Source organism: Lissotriton vulgaris, chromosome 4_1 (assembly GCF_964263255.1).
Source record: "Lissotriton vulgaris chromosome 4_1, aLisVul1.2, whole genome shotgun sequence".
Classification (NCBI taxonomy): domain Eukaryota; kingdom Metazoa; phylum Chordata; class Amphibia; order Caudata; family Salamandridae; genus Lissotriton; species Lissotriton vulgaris.
In genome coordinates this window covers 339,703,496-339,710,701 of record NC_141691.1, presented here as the reverse complement: position 1 = coordinate 339,710,701, position 7,206 = coordinate 339,703,496, and the positions used below count along the sequence as shown (strand labels likewise).

The following is a 7,206-nucleotide window of genomic DNA, read 5'->3' as shown; positions in this document are numbered from 1 at the left end:
GTACTGTCAACTTGTTTCTTCGTAGTTACTAGTAAGTTGCAGTAAGTAGTAGTACTACTTTTCAGTAACCTAACCATCCATTTAGCAAACAACTTCATGCATGCAGTAGTGCACTTCCTTTATGTACCTTAGAAGATTTATCAATATCTTCGAATCCAAAGATTTGTTTCTCTTCATTTGTTGTTTGTCCATGCTGTGTTTTTTTCCCTCTCTACCAAACTTTCCCGAAAACCCCCATTCCCATCCAATTTGCAAACCCTAACCCTCTTCCCCCGGGCTGTGTGGTTTTTCATTGAGGTGTGACTGACAACAATAAATTCCACACACTTGCTGGGGAGGATAAGGTCAAAGCAACCGAGAAATCATTCCAATCAGAATTTCATGTGCGCAATCGTGGATTGATCATCAACAACATCCTCCTCCTACGTGACAAATCAAATGCTTAATGCTTACATTGCTGTGTCCTTTGGTTTAATACTATTTCTTATAGTAGTCATACTCCACGCAACTACTACTTATATTTACAGTACTTTAGCACTGCTTAGGCTACAATTTATGGCACTGTTCTCTACCGTACTATCTGTATTGTACTGTTTCTAATGCTACGCTCAGGCCACTCTATGTTTCATTTCCTTTTTTTTCATATGCTGCTACTGCCAGTGTGTACCACTACTACTACCAGCACAACGATGATATTTAAACCAATGATTTAAAGTTATGCAGAAGGGGTAATTCTTCTGACTGGCATGGAGGAATGATACCGCTCCTTTAAAATATACGAACACACAATATTGCCGTTTGCCGAGGTATGGTTGGGTAAGAAACACGCAAGAAACAGGGCATGAACCACATTTCCCAGAAACCCCACAGGCTGACACAGGTCACATGACCGGCAGGGAGAACAGCCCGAGCGTAACAAAAATGGTGCTTCCCTTCACCGCGGTACCTCCGCAAACGGCGCAGAGGACGCCTGGAGTACCGACAGGAAGGTAAGCGTTCTGCAGACAATGGGCTGGGGTAAATATTCTCACCAATATGAAGGGGCTAAGACAGGTGGTCGCTACTTTATTATCGCCCCTCATTATTAAAACCGGCCACATAGAGCTCTTAATGCCACACACCGGGTGCACAAAGGTATTCAGGATCCCTCGGGCGTGCTGCTGTATAATCATCAACCACGCAGGTTGGTCGTTTCTCTGAAGGTTCCAGTCCGTTTGTCCCAGGGCTGATTAGGGCCAAGTATGGACAAGTGGAGTAAACGATAAAAACCACAATGAATGAGGCACAGTAATTCTTAAAGCCACACACCGGGTGTACAATGATATTTTAATATCCCTCGGGCGGGCTGTTGTATAATCATCGACCACGTAGGTTAGTCTTTATACACCAAACACTAACCAAGCCGTTTCTCTGAGATTTTCCATCTGTTTGTCCCAGGGCTGACACGGGCTAAGTTGGGACAAGTGAAAAAAACGATAGAACCACCTTGAATGAATGAGACACAGTAATTCAAATACAAACATAGCAATTCAAACACAAACTAACCCTCTCTTGAAAAATCTTAGATTGGGTGTATGCCATAATGTTGTGACCTCTATTTACCGACTCTGAGCATGGTCATGTTTATCTGTGTATGTACACTTCTTTCTTTTTTTCTGTAGCGCGGGGCCCCACCTACCTGAGCCGTAGCCAGGTGAGGCATAGAGCGTACCTCCTACCACAAAGGTAAGCGGGGGTACATACTAAGAGCCTGAAACTCAATGTCCGGTCCATAGGGGTATGCAATATACATACCCTGGGTGTGCTCTTAAATGCCAATGTGTTTTGAAGCCACTGATTTTTTCATGTAAATGTGATGCTATACCTGTCTGTCTCTGCTTCTGTCCTAGCCAGGAGGATTTGAACCAGTCGAATGGACATCCGGTTCACTCAGCAGCCAAGTAATGTAAATTCCTTTTTTTATATTTCAAACACACCTCCAATCCTGAATGTTGGGGGACTAAGCAGTAGCAAATCAATGGTCCTGAAGAATGCAGCAGGACACCTAGGTGGGTCCAGAGTCTACAGAAACATGTTGACCGTTTAAGCTCATTAGTAGATATTTGTTTTCCTACTAATTCTTGCACACTTTTTAAGTCTTGGAAAATTAGGGGATACTCAATAAAGTTTTTTCTCTCCCTTTTTCTCCAATGTTATATTCCTTCACTATCTACACACCACTACTTTTCCTCACATGCACTGCTAGAATCAGTTGTCACGGCTATTGGCCTTATATCTACAAACACACCAGGGCAAGCACCATTTCAACACCGAGTGGTAGCTGGTTACTCCCCTTGGCATGGGGAGTCCCAAGTGATGAACAGGGCGGAACCGATCGACAACTGATGGGTACCTTTACAACCGTGGAGTTATCCGTGGCCACTTGATTGATTCCTTCCTTCAGTTGTTGGCATTTCCTTTTGATAGACCGGTAGAATTCATCAAACTCTTTTTCTTGTTTCCTAGACCTACAATTACTTATTGTGTATTCGCTGTTGTTTCTCTGCCAAGCGTTCCAGTAAGTCCACTTGCTTTCGCAGGCGGCGCAGGCTTGTCATCCAGGCTCTGGGGGGGGTTGCAGCAGTTGTTTTGGCTGCTGTGCGGCGGTGACTGGAGGCCGTCGGGCCATGGCTTCGTTTGGATGGAGGCTGCTGGCTGGTGGCCCCGGGCACTAGAGGAGGTTGTTGACGCCCCCTCCTCCTGTTCCCGAGCCCACAGCCGGCGATATTCCACAGCAATGGCCTCCATCTTATGGGCCCTGGCCCGGACAGCCATCTCCCCTCTGGTGAGCTTTTTGGGAGCATCTATATGAAGAAAGAAAAAAAATAATGTAACCAATACTCTTTAACAATAACACAAAATAATTCAACAGAAAGTTGTCTCACAGTAACACTAGCAATTTGCAAGCACAGTATAACATTTTGGCATGTATCTTTCCGCCGTCTTAGTTTGTAGGCCTGTAACAGTGGGAGTTTCAAGAATTCTACTACCAGGCAGCACTATGGACTCAATACATAGTCAGAGAGTCAGAGAGTACACCAGTATTCTTCTTTTTTTCTCTACTTTTGCAAAAGAAATTACTTGTACGTGAACTTGTGATAGCCGGCATAATGCCAGCTCACTCAGCTTGCACCCAAGAAAAAGAGACACAAGCCATGATGACGCAGACTTGCATGCATTACTTTAAGCAGTATATGCAGGTGGGGATAGGGAATCTCTTACTTTTGTATAGGGGTGGCACTGGCCATACTCGGTTACATAGGGCTACTGCTCAATGTAATTTATATTTCACACTGCCCCCCCCCTGGGCCTTCAGTACTACAAAAGGAAAATGAAGATTATTCATTTCTGATCATGTATCCAGCCAATCACATGATCTCTTTGCTAATGTGATGGATGACTTTAGGTGCTTTATTCTGATAGATTGAGTGAACAACAGTGATAGTCCACCCATGGTTAACACAGCAGAAAGAAAATTATGAACATAGGGAGTGAGTGTGGTAACCATAATTGCCCGAGGAAGGGACTTGACTTGATATAATTGTCAACTATACAATACATACACAATTTATGCTGTGCTTGCAAAGTAAACTACCGTACTGTTACTTTAGGCAAGGGAGAGTTTCAGAACAATCACAACTTGTAGTATTTGGATTTCCTCTGCTTTGCTACTCTGGCAAGGACATGCTGTTCGAAAAAAGTAACACTCTTCATGCACTGAGCGTCTGCTCTACATACACCTCTGCTATGTATGAGGAAGAAGATACCATCCAGGCTTCCAAAGTAAACGTCTATCATTCTTCTTAATGTCTCAACTGTAACAACTTTACTTTTTCTCAACAACCAAATAACACCCTTTTCATTTTATTTGGTAAACCACCGTCTTGACTTGCATTTGAGTTTCACCCAAATGATATATTGCAATGCACACCACACATGAATTTTCTGACTCACCCACACAGGCAGTCATTTTTTCTTTCTCCTCCAACCATCCTTGCTTCAAGCAGCCATGCATCTGATTCCTTCCTATCAGCCACATCTGCCTGCATTCAAAAACACGTATCATTCTTTAGTCATAAATGTTACCACTCGCTCGTCCTTCCATTGACCCAAAGTTCTTTCCCTTTTCATTCATCACATCCCTCAAGTTCATCTGATATGACTTGGCTCCACGATAAAAGTTTCCCAGCTGATTTGAAGTCAAATAGAGGGGGCCATTGCTTACTCGAGAACTACCGCCGCTAATGCTATTGCTAAGTCAAGGGTGACTGACTTCTCTGTGATTGGCTAAAAAAAAATATAGTTCTAAATCAGTAACTGTTCTTAACAGTACAGTGTACTTGTAGTAGTGTACTTTCTACTGTACAGTACATCATGCACTCCTTTGCGAGCCTACTCTAAAATGTCAATAAGTAAGGAGTATAATAATAACTTACCACCGTCCGCAGCTGCTGAGCCATCCCCCTCAGCTCCTCCTGGTGGCGCCGCCACTTGAGTGGACCCCTCCGCGCTGCTGGCCCCGGCACTGGTGGCAAGTGCTGCATCAGATGTTGTGACGCCTAGAAAAAACATGTCATATTTTTAGATGCCATACAACACCACCTACTTCGTCTCGTAATGGAAGAGAAAATGTTAAACAATTATTAATTATTGGGACTAAAAAGTCACGGTTTTGGGGAGGGTGTTAACTTATATGCTTAGCCATAACATGCAATTCTTTTTGGCACAACTGATGAAGGCTTGCTCTTTAACGTGCAACATTTTTATAAATACAGACAGAACCAACTACTCCCCATCACCACCAGGAGGGCTTGAAGTTCCAACAAGGTGAGGGCTCCCGAGTCCTGCACAGTTACTTCTGACTGAGGTATATGGAAAGTCGAACTGCACCTATCATCAACAATGTCCTATTTCTCTTGTCCATACTTCTGTATGTGCAGAATAGTCCCTGAAACACTAGCGGTATGGTATGTGCTATTATCAAATCAAAAAGACAACTACTAGTTTATTCTCGGTGGACATTGACATTTTGTTGTTGGAAATTGTCAAAGCACTAACATTAAGAAGACTGGAATAGACAGCAAGGGCAACCAAGAGGACTGCACTAAGTGCCTCTAGAGCTATTGCTGGATCGGAGTTTTGTTTAACACCGTTTGCCGACTTGGCAAGCTTAGCTACCTACACAGACCGACTCATAAATAATAGTAAATAGTAGTAGCACAGAGAGTGATGGTAGAGAGGCAGGATAAGAATGTAGAAACAGTCTACAAGAAGATCAAAGACTATTTTGTAAAAAATAGAGTTAGGGAAGTATAATTATCTTAAAAACAGAACTACTTACTGGGGCCAGCAGAAGAGCCTGCAGTGGACCGTTCCTCCTGCCCACTCTGTTCCGCCAGAGGTTGGGGTGGTGCTGTCGTCTTGCCCCTGGGAGGTGCTGATGATCATGAAATAAACACAAACATGGATGATTGTTTTTTGGAAATATTTGATTTCTTTGACCACAATCCTAAATTATCTTGGGGGAAACAAATTAGCAACAATTGCACTACATGTATTGACCTATCTGATCTGGTCAACTAGGAGGATACTAGTACAGTATTGCTGGATTCGCAAACCGTCTACTTGGAAAGTTATGTAAAGCACTAACTAAACCAACAACAAAAAGGTTCTACTACAACTGCCAGCACTCAGCAGCACGCGATGTGACAGACACAGTCACAGTCCGCCATCATGATTGCAGAGCACTAAAAAATGTCCTACTACTACTACTAATAACAAGTCATAATATACTTAACCTGAACCTATCAATCCATCACTATCTCTTCTTCTTAGTGGCAGCAGGAGTACAAAGGAAGGACTAGACTTGAGTCTCTAGTCTCTAGTCTCTCTGGCATTACGCCGTTCTGTAAAGTACTACACTCATACATGAGTCAGACTGATTTGCATATAGCCATGTCTGAACTGGGGTGGCAGTGTGGGCTAAAGAGCGGTGATGGATTAAAACCAGATCTTTTGACTGGGTGTGAGTGTTTGGTTGATTCAGATGCTCCGTCCATCACCACCCCCTTTTGTTCTGATTCTTCTCAGCCTATCATCAGCATTTCAACACAGTCAACCACTGCATGTTCCTAGACACAAACAAAAATCGAATGGGCATTGATGACAATGGTCCGGAAATGGTTAGCTTTGTTCCTCATGTGCAGGTCGCAGTTAAAATTAATGACCATCTCTTCTCATCAATTGTGGAGGGCCAAGAGGTCCCCCAGGGGTCTTTCTTTGCCCAAATCCTATTCAACCTATGCATCGAGCAACTCAGAGCCCTTCTTAAGAATTCAGGAATCTTCTATCACTAATATGCAGACAACACACAACTGTATCTAATGTTCTCCCCACAAAACTACATGTCCCTGCTCGCCATCACCCTAAACTCTGTTCACGACTGGATGACCTCTCACCACCTTCAGCTAAACCCTTCTAAAACTGAATTTCTTTATATCTCCCCTTCAAATCAACATCTCCACTGGTGAGAGTGCCAAGTCTCTGGAAGTCATCCTAGACAAAAGACCCAAACTACACTTACAAATAAGAACCTTAGCCAAAAGCACTCACTATCAACGATGTCATCTGTGGGAAAGCTGCCGTTACATCTGACGTAAATAATTAATTTACTCTCTTAATTTCTATGCAGGTAAGTACTTAATCAATAATAACTCAGATCGGAAAGAAAAAAACAGAGTCCGTGGTGTTAGAGTTTCTAAGGGTTTTATTCCTTAAAAAGGAATGGTCATGACCAAGATATCGGATTCTGAACACCACAGGGGTGTCAGAAGGGATAGAAGGAGCACACGCGCTGCATTTTATTGACAATCCATAGCTTATATACTTAATTCATTTCATAGGCAACAGTGCAGGAGGCGTAACAGTTGAGAGAAGACAAGATAACAGTATACACGTGGTACTAGTACGTAATCAAGAGGCGTGAACTAGAGGTGTGTGCTAGAAAACGTCACTGATAGGTGACGCGAGTGGGTGGCACCAAGCAGAAATGTTGCAATGTCAGCAGAAATCAGAAGCTTGGATGCGCGCGCAGCTGCATGACGTGTGATTGACGGGGTGCAGGGGACTTGACATTTACACTGACGGAAAGAGACAGAAGTCTGGCAT

The 7,206-nt window shown here is 43.3% G+C and overlaps 1 long non-coding RNA gene across 1 annotated transcript; it reads right to left on the bottom strand.

The window, feature by feature from the left end:
* Positions 1-1,307: 1,307 nt before the first annotated feature.
* LOC147718725 (uncharacterized) lies at positions 1,308-6,689 on the bottom strand. Its single transcript, XR_015310004.1, has 3 exons — positions 5,381-6,689; positions 4,476-4,598; positions 1,308-2,843 (listed from the first exon to the last, which is right to left on the bottom strand). It is a non-coding gene; the product is annotated as an uncharacterized LOC147718725 (long non-coding RNA).
* Positions 6,690-7,206: the final 517 nt, after the last annotated feature.